The following is a 17,757-nucleotide window of genomic DNA, read 5'->3' as shown; positions in this document are numbered from 1 at the left end:
GCATACGAAAGCATGGGTCTTACACTAAACATCTGTAAGACAAAGGTCCTCCACCAACCTGACCCTGCCTCACGGTACTGACCCCCGGTCATCAAAATCCATGGCACAGTCCTGGACGGCACAGTCCTGGACAACATGGTCCACTTTCCATACCTCGGGAGCCAATTATCAGCAAGGACAGACATCAACGACGAGGTCCAGCACCACCTCCAGTGTGCCAGTGCAGCCTTCGGTTGCCTGAGGAAGAGAGTGTCCGAAGATCAGGCCCTCAAATCAGGCACCAAGCTTATGGTCTTTTGGGCTGTAGTGATACCCGCCCTCCTGTATGGCTCAGAGACGTGGATCATATACAGTAGACACCTCAAATCGCTGGAGAAATACCACCAACGATGTTTCCGCAAGACCCTGCAAATCCCCTGGGAGGACAGATGCACCAATGTTAGCGTCCTCAACCAGGCCAAGATCCCTAGCATCGAAGCACTGACCACACTCAACCAGCTCCGTTGGGTGGGCCACATTGTCCACATACCTGACACAAGATTCCCAAAGCAAGCGCTCAAATCGGAACTCCTGCACAGCAAGTGATCCCAGGTGGGCAGAGGAAACATTTCAAGGACACCGTCAAAACCTCATTGATAAAGAGCAATACCTCTACCGACACCTGGGAATCCCTGGCCAAAGACAACCCTAAGTGGAGGAAGAGCATCCGGAAGGGCGCTGAGCACCTCGAGTCTTGTCGCCAAGAGCAGGCAGAAAACAATCGCAGGCAGCGGAAGGAGCGTGCGGCAACCCAGACTCCCCACCCACCCTTTGCTTCAATGACTACCTGTCCCACCTGTGACAGAGACTGTAATTCCCATATTGGAATGTACAGTCACCTAAGAACTCACTTTTAGAATGGAAGCAAGTCTTTCTCGATTTCGAGGGATTGCCTAAGATGATGATGATGAAGACAGACCTGCAGCCCCGTACCACTAACATTACTGCACTCTCTGTCGAGATGAAGGTTGTTATGTATGTAAACCTGTAAATACCATGTCTAACCACTAGAGGGCTTATCCCCTGGAGTCCCAAGGGATCCCTGTATGTAAGGAGGCATCACAGGCTGGAGAGGCACTCTGTAATAAAGGACTACAGTCACACCTTACTTTGAGCTTGCAGTATCTAGTCTGACTCTTTATCCAAGATATAACAACTAGCGACGAGATACAAATGATGAACCCCACCGCAACAATGCAGAGAACTGTGTGCATCCTGGAGAAATTTTCGTAGGGAGATGATTGGGAAACCTTCGTGGAGCGACTCGACCAATACTTCGTGGCCAACGAGCTGGAAAGAGAAGCGAACGCTGCCAAACGAAGGGCGATCCTCCTCACCGTTTGCGGGGCACCAATGTATGGCCTCTTGAAAAACCTGCTTGCTCCAGGGAAACCCACAGACAAGTCATACGATGAGTTGTGCACACTGGTCCGGGAGCATCTAAACCCGAAGGAAAGCGTTCTGATGGCGAGGTATCGGTTCTACACATACAAGAGGTCTGAAGGCCAGGAAGTGGCGAGCTACGTCACCGAGCTAAGGCGCCTTGCAGGACATTGCGAATTAGAAGGCCACTTCAGGGACTTCTTTGTACTTGGCATTGGCCATGAAGTAATACTTCGCAAACTTTTGACTGTAGAGACCCCAACCTTGAGTAAAGTCATAGCGATAGCCCAGGCGTTTATCGCCACTAGTGACAATACCAAACAAATTTCTCAGCACACAAGTGCTGCTGCAAGTACTGTGAACAAAGTAATGTTGTTTTTGAATTGAAAGGTACATGGCAGGACTTACACGTCTTCAGCTGCATGTCCGCAGATGACTCAGAGTCCACCATCAAGGGTGGTGAATACAAGGCCATTAACATGATGTTGGCGCTGCGGGGATGATCATCGTTTCCATTCATGCCGCTTCAAAAGGATACGTTTGCAAGGGCTCTGGAACAATGGGACACCTCCAACATATGTACAGGTGAACTGCAAACCTTGCTAATCCTGCAAACCACCATATTGCAGAGGAGGACAGAACCACGGTGGATCATGATGAACCAGAGACTCAGACCGAGGAGGCAGAGGTATATGGGGTGCACACATTTACCCCAAAGTGTACCCCGATAATGCTGAAGGTTGAATTAAATGGACTCCCGGTGTCCATGGAGCTGGACACAGGCGCAAGCCAGTCTATAATGAGCAAAAAGACTTTCGATAAATTGTGGTGCAGCAAGCTTCAAGGCCAGTCCTGACTCCCATTCGTACTAAACTGAGAACGTACACAAAGAAACTGATTCTCGTAATTGGCAGTGCTACCGTAAAGGTCTCCTACAATGGAGCAGTGCACGAGGTACCACTCTGGGTGGTACCGGACGATGGCCCCATGCTGTTCGGCAGGAGCTGGCTGGGAAAGATACGCTGGAACTGGGACGACGTCTGAGCGCTTTTGTCCATCGACGACACCTCATGTGCCCAGGTCCTAAGCAAGTTCCCCTCGCTGTTCGAACCAGGCATCGGGAAGTTCCAAGGACCAAAAGTGCAGATCCATCTGATTCAGGGGGCACGACCCATCCATCACAAGGCGAGAATGATACCTTACATGATGAGAGAGAGTGTGGAGATCGAGCTGGACAGGCTGCAACGAGAGGGCATCATTTCACCGATCGAATTCAATGAGTGGGCCAGTCCGATTGTTCCTGTCCTCAAGGGAGACGGCACCGTCAGAATCTGTGGTGATTACAAAGTAACTATCAATTGTTTCTCGCTGCAGGATCAATACTCGCTACCAAAAGCAGACGACCTATTTGCGACGCTGGCTTTAGGGAAAACATTCACGAAGCTGGATTTGACCTCGGCCTACATGACGCAGGAGCTAGAGGAATCATCGAAAGGCCTCACCTGCATCAACACGCACAAAGGTCTCTTCATTTACAACAGATGCCCGTTTGGGATTCGATCGACCGCGGCGATATTCCAGAGGAACATGGAAAGCTTGCTGAATTCAGCCCCGCGCACCATGGTCTTCCAGGACAACATCTTGGTTACAGGTCGGGACACTGTCGAGCACCTGCAGAACCTGGAGGAGGTTCTTAGTTGGCTTAATCATGTGGGGCTCAGGCTAAAACGTTCGAAGTGCGTTGTCCTGGCGCCTGAAGTGGAGTTCCTGGGGAGAAGAATCGCAGCGGATGGCATCAGGCCCACTGATTCGAAGACGGAGGCAATCAAGAATGCACCAAGACCACAGAACGTGATGGAGCTGCGGTCGTTTCTAGGACTCCTGAACTATTTTGGTCATTTCTTACCGGGTCTTAGCACATTGTTAGAACCCCTGCACTCTTTACTGCATAAAGGAGATGAATGGGTATGGGGTAAAAGCCAAGAAAATGCCTTTTAGAAAGCTAGGAAGCTGTTATGTTCAAACAAATTGCTTGTGTTGTATGATCCATGTAAGCATTTGGTACTAGCATGTGATGTGTCATTGTACAGGGTTGGGTGTGTACTGCAACAAGCTAATGAATTTGGGAAAAAGCAACCAGTTGCTTATGCATCCAGAAGTCAGTCTAAGGCTGAGAGGGCCTACAGTATGATCGAAAAAGAAGCATTAGCGTGTGTTTCCGGGCTAAAGAAAATGCATCAATATCTGTTCGGGCTCAAATTTGAATTGGAAACCGACCATAAGCCGCTTATATCCCTCTTTTCTGAAAATAAGGGATAGCTACGAATGCATCGTCCCGCATCCAGAGATGGGTGCTCACGTTGTCCGCATACAACTATGCCATCCGCCACAGGCCAGGCACAGAAAACTGTGCCGATGCTCTCAGTAGGCTACCATTGCCCACCACCGGGGTGGAGATGGCACAGCCCGCAGATTTAGTCATGGTAATGGAAGAATTTGAGAGTGAGCAATCACCTGTTACCGCCCGACAGATTAGAACCTGGATGAGCCAGGACCCCATACTGTCCTTAGTAAAAAAACTGTGTGCTCCACGGGAGTTGGTCCAGTGTCCCGTTAGAGATGCAGGAAGAAATAAAGCCGTACCAGCGTCATAAAGATGAAATGTCTATACAGTCAGACTGTCTCCTATGGGGTAATCGGGTAGTAGTGCCAAAAAAGGGCAGGGACACTTTCCTCAGTGATCTCCACAGCACCCACCTAGGCATCGTAATGATGAACACGATAGCCAAATCCCACATGTGGTGGCCCAATATCGATGCAGACTTAGAGTCCTATGTGCATAAATGTGATACATGTTCCCAGTTAAGCAATGCACCCAGGGAGGCGCCACTCAGTTTATGGTCTTGGCCCTACAAACTGTGGTCTAGGGTCCATGTCGACTATGCAGGTCCATTCTTGGGAAAAATGTTTTTAGTGGTTGTCGATGTGTACTCCAAATGGATTGAATGTGTGATAATGTCGACAAGCATGTCCGCTGTCACCATTGAAAGCCTATGGGCCATGTTTGCCACGCACGGCCTACCTGATGTCCTTGTAAGTGACAATGGGCCGTGCTTTACCAGTGCCGAATTCAGGGAGTTCATGACCCGCAATGGGATCAAACATGTCAAGTCTGCCCCGTTTAAACCAGCATTCAACGGTCAGGCAGAACGAGCAGTTCAAACCATCGAGCAGAGCTTGAAAAGGGTAACCGAAGGCTCACTGCAGACTCGCTTATCCTGAGTCCTGCTTAGTTACTGCACAAGATCCCACTCACTCACTGGGGTCCCTCCTGCTGAACTGCTCCTGAAAAGGGCACTTAAGACAAGGCTCTCGTTAGTTCACCCTGATCTAAACGAACAGGTAGTGAGCAGGCTGCTTCAACAGAATACATATGATCGTGCAAATGTGTCACGCGAAATTGAAATAAATGGTCCTGTATTTGTGTTGAACCATGGATAAGGTCCCAAGTGGCTTCCTAGCACTGTTTTGGCCAAAGCGGGGAGTAGGGTGTTTGTGGTCAAACTCTCAAATGGACTCACCTGCAGGAAACACTTGGACCAAACTACACTCAGATTTACGGATTATCCAGAACAACTGACAATAGACTCTACCTTTTTCGACCCTCCAACACACACACACAAGTGGCAACCGACCCAGCGGTTGACCACGAAGCAGAACCCATCACCCACAGCAGCCCAGCAGGACTCACCACTCCTAGCAGCCCAGCAAGGCCAGCTACACAGCAGCCCAGCGAGGGCCCAACAAATGACTCACCAAAACCAGCATATGCACCGAGACGATCAACCAGGGAAAGGAAGGCCCCAGATCGACTCACATTGTAAACAGTTACACATTTGACTTTTGGGGGGGTGCAGGGGGGGGGTGGGGGAGTGTTGTTATGTATGTAAACCTGTAATTACCATGTCTAACCACCAGAGGGCTTATCCCCTGGAGTCCCAAGGGATCCCACAATCCCTTGGGAGCAGCTGTATATAAGGAGGCCTCACAGGCTGGAGAGGCACTCTATTACAGATCTCAAAGGACTACAGTCACACCTTACTTTGAGCTTGCAGTATCTGGTCTGACTCTTTATCCAAGATATAACAAAGGTGACTGCAGCACTTTCCTTTTGTGCATGTGGCTTTTTTCAGGCATCAGCTGGGGACATGCTGTATTTATCTGAACGCTACCCATCGGTGCATTCAACACGTAACTGAAGCACTGCATGCATGCTGGATGGAATTTATGAATTTCCCAATGACCAGGGAGGCACAGAGTGACAGGGCTTTGGGATTTTCATGCATTGCCGGCTTCCCCAAGGTGCAAGGTGCTGCTGACTGTACCCATATTGCCCTGCGAGCACCTTTACAGGAGGCAGAGGTGTACCGAAACCGTAAGGAATTCCACTCCCTCAACTTGCAGCTTGTCTGCGACCATACACAGCACATAATGGCAATGAATGCCTACTTTACAGGGAGTATCCATGATGTGCACATCTTGAGAGAGCACGGTGTCAAACCTGTTGAAGTCTGAGCCACAAGGTAAATGCTGGATGTTGGGGACAAAGGGTACGGCCTCGCCACCTGGCTCTTGACCCCCTGTGGAACCTTCAGACAGAAGCCGAGCAACTTTATAATAAGAGCCATATAACCACATGTAATATTATCAAAAAGACAATTGGAGTGCTGAAGCAGCGCTTTCGATGCTTGGACCACTCGGGAGGCAGGCTGCAATAACACCCTGAGCAGGTTGCTCAGGTCACAGTGGTGTGCTGCATGTTGCAAAATTTAGCAATCATGCGGGGACAGGAATTGCCACAGAGGACTGTGGGACCACCTGAGGAGAGAGGGCAGGAGACGGAGGAGGAAGAAGAGGAAAATGAGGGGGAGGGGGATGAGGAGGAGCTTCCAGATGAACTCATGGCACCACCCCCCCCCAACACCACATCAGCAGCTCATAAATGAACGCTCTGCTTGAATGTGGAGAGCTGCATTTTGGGACCCTGATGACTGTTACTCCAAAAGTTTGACACTGTTCAAGAGTGCTTAAATTCAATTCAAACGTTTATGTAAAAATGTAAAAAACATACAATTTTGAATCTTTGCAAAAGTTATAACTATAAAACAACTTTAATAACAACTTTGACAAAACTTTATCAACTTGAATAAACTTCTAAAAATCAAACTTCAATTATTAAATGGATGTACAACAAAAGACCCTTTATTCTCCTCAACCACAACCTCGACCACGTGCTACACCACCCTTGGGACTATTCCCCCCTTCTTACTTCCGCCCTTCCTTTTCCCACTGCCCCTGAGCCCGGACCTCCCTTTGGTGGTATCAAGCCGGCGTGCAGCACCGCACCCTGAGTGCTGTTGCTGTCACTGGGAGTGAGACATTGCAGGTGCAATAAATGGGGCTTCAGGAGAATCTCATGATCCAGAAGGCACGGCTTCAGGGCAGGAATCTGCTGGCAGCTCCTCACCCTCAGGTGCTGTCGACCCGACTACTATGGCACCGGGGAATTCCGTGCCATGTCCCGATCCCATCAATTGCTGCATGGCATCAATGCACCAACCTCCGTCGCTGCGGCAAAGGAGCTGCAACACTGGGGGAGCCTTGATGCGCACCGCTTGATCCCACAGAATCAGACGAGCCATAGGGGAATCCCCTGAATATCGACTCGGTGGTGGAGGATGTTCCAGCTGGCCCACATGGAACTGCTGTATCCTCCTCCGTCTTCACCCCCACCTCCACCTCCACTGGCTCCAGGATCAGCGGCTCTTCCTCTTCATCTTCCTCATCTCTACCACTGGTGAAGTCAGGAGGGGGCTGGGTGATGCCAGAGGTGGAGGCAGTGTGTCTCTCATCTGGTCTCTCTGTGGAGATGTGATCTGAATCATCTGAGTCTGGAAGTACAAAACAATATTTAAAAATGCTTAGCACCAGGAGAGGGCTCAGGGTTACATGAGTACAAAGTACAGTGATTTAGCGCAATCTTACTTAAATGTCCACCACTGCTGCATTACTGCGTGACATATTGCAGACAGACAATACATATATGCATTGCGTTACATGCCCCCAACATTGTAGTATATCACATGAGGCCAACATTACAGTGCAAGAAACTTACATTACATTACATCAGGCCAACATTACAGTTACAGTTACAGTTACATGACATGAGAGGACCGCAACACAAACTGGATTGTATTCAACTTACCATCCTGTGTGAGTGGGTCACTCCAATGCCGGTGGTGGCACAGTTGCTATTCCCGACCAGGGACAGGGCTCGGATCTCGATTTTTGTCAATGGCTCTTCGGTTGTGGGTCCTTCCCCCGTACGCTGCTGATCGGCTACTAGTGCAGATGCCTTCTTCTGCAGAAAGTAAAGTAAATGAAAGTAAAATTCTTCAATCGATTTAACATCACAGACACACAAGGTCACACACACACACACACACACACACACACACACACACACATTAAAACACTGCGTTGATCCTCTTGTCATGAATACATCGCCGTAACCTTAAGATAAATAACATCATCCGTGTGACATGGAACCTACATTTACATGGTACATGGCACATGGGGGGTGCATAAATAAAATCATTACTTACTCTTGCTACCCTCACCAGGTCGTTCCACCTCTTATGGCACCTTTCCACGGTGTGCACCATGGTACTTGTGGAAGACACAGCCTCCCCTATCTTGTCACATATCCTATTGTACTCCTTTGGGGGGGAAGGGTTTTCACGACCACCCTTCGTTAGCTCAGAGTACCTTGTCGTGTGTAACCTTCATGTAACTGTAACCTTCATAACAACACTGCATACTGTATATACCTAAGAAATGCACACCTTGACCACAGGAGGTGAAATTGTGGGAGACACTCCTCACCTGGTCATCCAGGTATATAAATGGAGGTCCCACGCAGGGTCATCACTTCTGGGTCCTGTGAATAAAGGTTCAGGTCACAGAGTGAGCTTGTCTGCAGAATGTGCCTCGTGTGAATTTGTAGTAGTGTGTAAGGACATTACATTTGACGACGAGAAACAGGAATCAACGACTCACGAGAATGGCCGCCGGTAGCACAGAGGAACGGTACTGTGTTGGTGAGGACTGGGACGATTTCATTGAGAGGCTCCAGCAGAGCTTTGTCACGAAGGACTGGCTGGGAGATGCAGCAGCTGACAAGCGAAGGGCGCATTTACTGACCAGCTGTGGACCTAAGACATACGTTCTGATGAAAGACCTGCTCACACCCGAGAAGCCAGCGGACAAAACCTTTGAAGAGCTCAGCAAATTGAGATCGTTGAGCACCTCAAACCGGTGAGCAGTATACACATGGCCCGACACCGATTCTATACACACCGACGTCGGGAAGGACAAAGCATACCGGACTTCATTGCGGACCTTCGGCGCTTGGCCAGCCTCTGTAAGTTCACAGACGCCTGCAAGGGGGAGATAGAAACATAGAAACATAGAAAATAGGTGCAGGAGTAGGCCATTCAGCCCTTCTAGCCTGCACCGCCATTCAATGAGTTCATGGCTGAACATGCAATTTCAGTACCCCATTCCTGCTTTCACGCCATACCCCTTGATCCCCCGAGTAGTAAGGACTTCATCTAACTCCTTTTTGAATATATTTAGTGAATTGGCCTCAATAACTTTCTGTGGTAGAGAATTCCACAGGTTCACCACTCTCTGGGTGAAGAAGTTCCTCCTCATCTCGGTCCTAAATGGCTTACCCCTTATCCTTAGACTGTGTCCCCTGGTTCTGGACTTCCCCACATTGGGAACATTCTTCCTGCATCTAACCTGTCTAAACCCATCAGAATGTTAAACGTTTCTATGAGATCCCCTCTAATTCTTCTGAACTCCAGTGAACACAAGCCCAGTTGATCCAGTCTTTCTTGATAGGTCAGTCCCACCATCCCAAGAATCAGTCTGATGAACCTTCGCTGCACTCCCTCAATAGCAAGAATGTCCTTCCTCAGGTTAGGAGACCAAAACTGTACACAATACTCCAGGTGTGGCCTCACCAATGCCCTGTACAACTGTAGCAACACCTCCCTGCCCCTGTACTCAAATCCCCTCGCTATGAAGGCCAACATGCCATTTGCTTTCTTAACCGCCTGCTGCACCTGCATGCCAACCTTCAATGACTGATGTACCATGACACCCAGGTCTCTTTGCACCTCCCCTTTTCCTAATCTGTCGCCATTCAGATAATAGTCTGTCTCTCTGTTTTTACCACCGAAGTGGATAACCTCACATTTATCCACATTATACTTCATCTGCCATGCATTTGCCCACTCACCTAACCTATCCAAGTCACTCTGCAGCCTCATAGCATCCTCCTCGCACTGCCACCCAACTTAGTGTCATCTGCAAATTTGGAGATACTACATTTAATCCCCTCATCTAAATCATTAATGTACAGTGTAAACAGCTGGGGCCCCAGCACAGAACCTTGCGGTACCCCACTAGTCACTGCCTGCCATTCTGAAAAGTCCCCATTTACTCCTACTCTTTGCTTCCTGTCTGACAACCAGTTCCCAATCCATGTCAGCACACTACCCCCAATCCCATGTGCTTTAACTTTGCACATTAATCTCTTGTCGAACGCCTTCTGAAAGTCCAAATATACCACATCAACTGGTTCTCCCTTGTCCACTCTTCTGGAAACATCATCAAAAAATCCCAGAAGATTTGTCAAGCATGATTTTCCTTTCACAAATCCATGCTGACTTGGGCCTATCATGTCACCTCTTTCCAAATGCGCTGCTATGACATCCTTAATAATTGATTCCATCATTTTACTCACTACTGAGGTCAGGCTGACCGGTCTATAATTCCCTGTTATCTCTCTCCCTCCTTTTTTAAAAAGTGGGGTTACATTGGCTACCCTCCACTCCATAGGAACTGATCCAGAGTCAATGGAATGTTGGAAAATGACTGTCAATGCATCCACTATTTCCAAGGCCACCTCCTTAAGTACTCTGAGATGCAGTCCATCAGGCCCTGGGGATTTATCGGCCTTCAATCTCATCAATTTCCCCAGCACAATTTCCCAACAATAAGGATTTCCTTCAGTTCCTCCTCCTTACTAGACCCTCCGACCCCTTTTATATCCGGAAGGTTGTTAGTGTCCTCCTTAGTGAATATGGAACCAAAGTACTTGTTCAATTGGTCCGCCATTTCTTTGTTCCCCGTTATGACTTCCCCTGATTCTGACTGCAGGGGACCTACGTTTGTCTTTACTAACCTTTTTCTCTTTACATATCTATAGAAACTTTTGCAACCCGTCTTAATGTTCCCTGCAAGCTTCTTCTCGTACTCCATTTTCCCTGCCCTAATCAAACCCTTTGTCCTCCTCTGCTGAGTTCTAAATTTCTCCCAGTCCACGGGTTCACTGCTATTTCTGGCCAATTTGTATGCCACTTCCTTGGCTTTAATACTATCCCTGATTTCCCTTGATAGCCACGGCTGAGTCACCTTCCCTTTTTTATTTTTACGCCAGACAGGAATGTACAATTGTTGTAGTTCATCCATGTGGTCTCTAAATGTCTGCCATTGCCCATCCACAGTCAACCCCTTAAGTATCATTCGCCAATCTATCCTAGCCAATTCTCGCCTCATACCTTCAAAGTTAGCCTTCTTTAAGTTCTGGGCCATGGTCTCTGAATTAACTGTTTAATTCTCCATCCTAATGCAGAATTCCACCATATTATGGTCACTCTTCCCCAAGGGGCCTCGCACAACGAGATTGCTAATTAATCCTCTCTCATTACACAACACCCAGTCTAAGATGGCCTCCCCCCTAGTTGGTTCCTCGACATATTGGTCTAAAAAAACATCCCTTATGCACTCCAGGAAATCATCCTCCACCGTATTGCTTCCAGTTAGGTTAGCCCAATCTATGTGCATATTAAAGTCACCCATTATAACTGCTGCACCTTTATTGCATGCACCCCTAATTTCCTGTTTGATGCCCTCCCCAACATCACTACTACTGTTTGGAGGTCTGTACACAACTCCCACTAACGTTTTTTGCCCTTTGGTGTTCTGCAGCTCTACCCATATAGATTCCACATCATCCAAGCTAATGTCCTTCCTAACTATTGCCTTAATCTCCTCCTTAACCAGCAATGCTACCCCACCTCTTTTCCTTTTATTCTATCCTTCCTGAATGTTGAATACCCCTGGATATTGAGTTCCCAGCCCTGATCATCCTGGAGCCACGTCTCCGTAATCCCAATCACATCATATTTGTTAACATCTATTTGCACAGTTAATTCATCCACCTTATTGCGGATACTCCTTGCATTAAGACACAAAGTCTTCAGGCTTGTTTTTTTAACACCCTTTGTCCTTTTAGAATTTTGCTGTACAATGGCCCTTTTTGTTCTTTGCCTTGGGTTTCTCTGCCCTCCACTTTTCCTCATCTCCTTTCTGTCTTTTGCTTTTGCTGCCTTTTTGTTTCCCTCTGTCTCCCTGCATTGGTTCCCATCCCCCTGCCATATTAGTTTAACTCTTCCCCAACAGCACCAGCAAACACTCCCCCTAGGACATTGGTTCCGGTCATGCCCAGGTGCAGACTGTCCGGTTTGTACTGGTCCCACCTCCCCCAGAACCAGTTCCAATGCCCCAGGAATTTGAATCCCTCCCTGCTGCACCACTGCTCAAGCCACGTATTCATCTGCGCTATCCTGCGATTCCTACTCTGACTGGCACGTGGATCCCGAGATTACTACTTTTGAGGTCCTACTTTTTAATTTAGCTCCTAGCTCCTTAAATTCGTTTCGTAGGACCTCATCCCTTTTTTTTAACCTATGTCGTTGGTACCAATGTGCACCACAACAATTGGCTGATCTCCCTCCCTTTTTAGAATGTTAAGAGATTTCTTTATTGAGGGCATTGGTCATGCTGGAATTTTCAGAAAGCTAATTAAGACCAAGGACTTGACCTTGGAAGTGGCGGCGTTGATGGCTCAGACCTTCATGGCGGGGGAGGAGGAAACCAAGTTAATATACGCGCGCAACTCTGTTTCCAACGTGGCGATAGATCAGGGAGTTAACATTGTAAATGCGACTCAGAACCCCGCAGGCAGGCAAGGGCAATTCGACACCACCCAGGCAGCAACAGACTCTAGAGCGGGTCCTCAACAGAGACAATGGCAGGTTGAACGGACATTTACGCCATCACAGTAGACAATGCATCCCGGGATGGGGCCATTGACACCCATTAACAGAGTGCTCAAGAGTAATCAAAGAGACAATCAGAGAGGAATGCCTGGTAACAGCCCTTTTGTTCACAATGATCTCAGCTCATGCTGGAGGTGCAGGGGCAGACATGCTGCAAAAACCTGTAGGTTTCAACAATTTATCTGTAGAAATTGTAACTTCAGTGGACATTTAGTCAGAATGTGCAGGAAGCCTGCAGCGAGGCTAATTTACGAGGCAGATGATTCAGAAGAGGGGTCTGCAAGGTAGGTTGATGCTTGGGACAAAGCAATGGACGCTGAAGTTCAGCGGGTTCATGTGGCAAACATCCACAGCTCATATACCAAAACGCCACCTATGATGATGAAAATCCTACTAAACGGCATCCCCAATATGCATGGAGCTGGACACAGGGGCCAGCCAGTCACTTATGAGCGTCCAACAATTCGAGAAACTATGGCCACTCAGAGCTAGCAGACCCAAACTAGAACGCATTGACACGCAATCACGGACGTACTCCAAAGAGATCATCCCAGTGCTAGACAGTGCAATGTTGGTGGTCACACTAATGGATCAGAGAACCGGCTGCCACTCTGGATTTTCCCAGGAAATGGTCCCGCGCTTTTGGGGAGGAGCTGGATAGCTGAGATAAACTGGAAATGGGAGGATGTGCACGCCATTTCATCTGTGGAGCGAAGTTCATGCTCACAGGTCCTACAGAAATTTGAGTCACTATTTCAACCTGATATCGGGACTTTCAAAGATACCAAAGTAGTGATACGCATCACCCCGGATGCCAGACCAGTGCATAACAAAGCCAGAGCGGTGCCGTATGTGATGCGGGGGAAAATTGAGAGTGAGTTGGACAGGTTGCTAAGAGAGGGCATAATTTCGCCCGTTGAATTCAGCGACTGGGCAAGCCCCATTGTCCCTATCCTAAAAACGGATGGCTCGGTCAGGATCTGTGGTGACTACAAGGCCATTATCAACCGGGTGTCACTATAAGACCAATACCCACTTCCAAGAGTGGAGGATCTTTTTGCCACGCTGGCAGGCGGCAAGCTGTTCACCAAGTTGGAACTCACTTCAGCCGACATGACCCAGGAACTGGCCGAAGAATCCAAGCTACTGACCACCATCACCACACACAAGGGGCTGTTTTTCTACAACAGGTGTCCGTTTGGCATTCGTTCAGCAGCCGCTATCTTTCAAAGGAACATGGAAAGCCTGCTCAAATCCATCCCTGGAACAATCGTATTTCAGGACGACATCCTTATCACGGGTCGAGACACCGAGGAACACCTCCACAACCTGGAGGAGGTGCTACGCCGACTGGACCGAGTAGGCCTGCGACTAAAGAAGTCCAAGTGTGTGTTTTTGGCCTCAGAGGTCGAGTTTTTGGACAGGAGGGTTGCCGCAGACGGGATCCGGCCTACCGAATCCAAAACGGAGATGATTCGTTGTGCGCCTAGGCCCGGCAACACATCGGAGTTGCGTTCATTTCTGGGACTCTTGAACTATTTCAGGATCTTTCTGCCGAACTTAAGCACATTGTTGGTGCCGCTACACGTGCTGCTGCATAAGGGTTGTGATTGGTTTTGGGGGGACTGTCAGGAACGGGCTTTCAATCGGGCACAGAACCTGCTTTGTTCTAATAAGCTGTTGACTCTGTACAACCCCCGTAAGAAATTGGTTTTGACATGTGATGCATCATCCTTTGGGTGTTGGGTGCGTGTTGCAGCAGAGTAATGATGAGGGCCAACTCCAACCTGTGGCTTATGCCTCCAGGTCGCTCTCCCACGCAGAACGGGGATATGGGATGGCTGAAAAGGAAGCACTCGCATGTGTCTACGGGGTAAAAAAGATGCACCAGTACCTTTTTGGCAGAAGGTTCGAGTTAGAAACGGACCACAAGCCGCTAACATCCCTGTTGTCAGACAGCAAAGCTGTCAATGCCACTGCGTCAGCTCGCATACAGTGATGTGCTCTCACGCTGGCTGTGTATGACTACACCATACGGCACCAGCCCGGCACTGAAAATTGCGCTGACGCGCTCAGCAGGCTTCCACTGGCCACCACTGAGGGGGCAGCGGAGCAAAGCGCTGAGATGGTCATGGCCGTTGAAGCCTTTGACAGCGCAGACTCCCCCATCACAGCCTGCCAGATCAAAATCTGGACCAACAGAGATCCCCTCCTATCCTTGATTAAGAAATGTGTCCTGACTGGGGATTGGGCGCCTGCACACGGAGCATGCCCCGAGGAGGTCAGACCGTTTCACAGATGGATGGATGAGCTCTCCATCCAAGCCGACTGCCTACTATAGGACAGCTGGGTAGTCATGTCCCAAAAGGGAAGGGAAGCATTCATCAGGGAACTCCACAGCGAGCACCCAGGCATTGTGCAAATGAAGTCCTTTGCCCGGTCACATGAATGGTGACCGGGAATTGACTCAGACCTGGAACATTGTGTTCGCAGGTGCACGACATGTGCCCAGCTGGGCAATGCCCCCAGGGAGGCCCCACTCAGCCCGTGGCCCTGGCCCACCAGGCCATGGTCACGTATTCACGTGGACTACGCAGGCCCGTTCATGGGAAAAATGTTCCTCATTGTTGTTGAGGCATACTCGAAATGGATTGAGTGCATCATATTGAATTCATGCACGACATCCACCACTGTGGAGAGTCTGTATACGGTCTTTGCGACCCACGGCTTGCCGGACATCCTGGTTAGCGACAACGGCCCGTGTTTCACTAGCTATGAATTCCAGGAGTTCATGTCGGGTAATGGCATCAAACATGTCAGGACGGCACTGTTCAAGCCGGCTTCCAATGGCCAGGCGGAACGTGCGGTCCAAATCATAAAATAAGGCATGCTCTGGATTCAAGGACCCTCCCTTCAATGCCGCCTATCGCGTCTCCTGCTGGCCTTTAGGTCCCGCCCGCATTCGCTCACGGGAGTTCCGCCCGCGGAACTACTCATGAAAAGTACACTTAAAACTCGGCTGTCCCTCATTCATCCTGTCCTGTCAGACATTATTGAGGGCAAGCGGCAGTCCCAAAATGAGTGCCATGACTGTAAATCAAAGGGAAGATGTATAAAAATCGATGACCCTGTATTTGTTCTTAATCACGCTTTGGGGCCCAAGTGGCTTGAGGGTACTGTAATTGGCAAAGAGGGGAATAGGGTCATAGTGGTCAGATTTAACAATGGACAGATATGCCGCAAGCATCTGGACCAAGTAAAAAAAAGATTCAGCATGGACACTGAGGAACCTGAGGAAGATCATGAGATGTTGCTCACACCACCGCCAGTAAACGAGCAACAAGAACATTCAGCAGCATGCACAGCCCCTGCGGTCAGCCCGGACAAGCCGGAATTACCACAGGTGACAGAGACGCATGCCAAGGCTCAACAACCAGAGCCCCAACTGCGGCGCTCCACGAGAGAGCGTCGACCGCCTGAAAGACTTAATCTTTGACCCCGTAAGACGTTGGGGGGGGGGGGAGGTGATGTCATGTATGTAACCTTCATGTAACTGTAACCTTCATAACAACACTGCATACTGTATACACCTAAGAAATGCACACCTTGACCACAGGGGGTGAACTTATGGGAGACACTCCTCACCTGGTCATCGAGGTATATAAAGGGAGGTCCCACACACGGTCATCACTTCTGGGTCCTGTGAATAAAGGTTCAGGTCACAGAGTGACCTTGTCCGCAGAATGTGCCTCGTGTGAATTTATAGTAGTGTGTAAGGACATTACATACCTCTCTGTTATATTCTTGAGAAGGGCAGGTAACTCCGTCTTGTTGAAGGCGAGCACCCTCAACCTCACGTCCTTTTCGATGTTCCTGTGCTTCAACTTTTTTTTTAACATTTCCATAATATATATATTATGATTTTTGATTTGTAAAATGTGTCTCATTGTTCAAACTGTATAATTATTATTTCTTATGAATATTTTTAAACCCTGCAATCTGTTATTAGACCAACTGACCCTCGACTAGCTTGCTGCACCCTCTCACTTTCTCTCTCTCTCGACTTCAACTCACTGTGCATGCGCAAGTGACCCCTGACCCCCGAAATCGCAGGTAAAAAGCTTCTCTGAAAAATACGGGGAAAAGATATATCGCCCATGCGCAGTTCAGTGCCACATCATCCATCGAAAAGAAAGTCGATCTGGATTGACCACAATGTTACCTACTGCTCACTGCACATTGCTCGCATACCGCCAGCATTCCACCGAAAAAAAATCACCCAAAATTGTGCTCTTCGGTCTCGGCAGTATGCAGGCGGTTTGAAACGATGCACCGCCGGCATACCGCCGAGAAATGGGCGGACCTTATGTAATGACCAATTTCGGGCCCATAGACTTACGCACCCTTGATATGGTATGTACTCCAATGTTCCATTTGTTTTTTAATTGAGGCTCCACATTGTGCTGAAAGTGATAAGCCTCGGCCCCTTTCTAAGTTTCCTTGTGCTAATGCTATTCTTTTCATTGTATACCTGTGTTGCTCATTTTTTCATCCCATATGCAATACTTCACATTTGTCTGTATTAGATTACATTCCCCATTTGTTTACCCAATTGCATGTCTGATCTAAATCTTTCTACAAATCTTTAAGGACACACCTCAGACATTGGGATAGCTTTCGTCCATATGTGGATTTTCAGCAAATAAAATATTTAGTGAAGTTTCCTATTTGTGTCATACTGATAAACCACAAATACACAAACCTAGATTATAATGAGAAGTTTATTCTAACAAATTATAGTTATATTAGTATATTTAAAGCTAATGTATCTTTAGCTACTGAAGTTTACACTGCATTGCAAAATTTGAAACCTGGTTGCCTTGTCTATCTGTCCAAATTTCAGTCAGCGTAGAGTGAGGTGATAGATTCATAAGAACATAAGAAATAGAAGCAGGAGTAGGCCATTTGGCCCCTCGAGCCTGCTCCGCCATTCAATAAGATCATGGCTGATCTGATCATGGACTCAGCTCCACTTCCCTGCCCGCTCCCCATAACCCTTTACTCCCTTATCGCTCAAAAA

At 48.4% G+C, this 17,757-nt stretch overlaps 1 long non-coding RNA gene across 2 annotated transcripts in view; it reads right to left on the bottom strand.

The window, feature by feature from the left end:
• Nucleotides 1–6,688: 6,688 nt before the first annotated feature.
• The window catches only part of LOC139262099 (uncharacterized), an 80,695-nt gene continuing 69,626 nt past the window's right edge, over nucleotides 6,689–17,757 (bottom strand). For both annotated transcript variants that reach the window (XR_011592891.1, XR_011592892.1), the window contains 2 exons: nucleotides 7,688–7,843; nucleotides 6,689–7,373 (listed from right to left, as the gene is read on the bottom strand). This is a non-coding gene — a long non-coding RNA (uncharacterized lncRNA). The remainder of the gene's footprint in view (nucleotides 7,374–7,687; nucleotides 7,844–17,757) is intronic.

Source organism: Pristiophorus japonicus, chromosome 4 (genome assembly GCF_044704955.1).
Source record: "Pristiophorus japonicus isolate sPriJap1 chromosome 4, sPriJap1.hap1, whole genome shotgun sequence".
NCBI lineage: Eukaryota > Metazoa > Chordata > Chondrichthyes > Pristiophoridae > Pristiophorus > Pristiophorus japonicus.
Note: the sequence above shows the minus strand (reverse complement) of the source record. Positions and strands in the feature narration are given on the sequence as shown.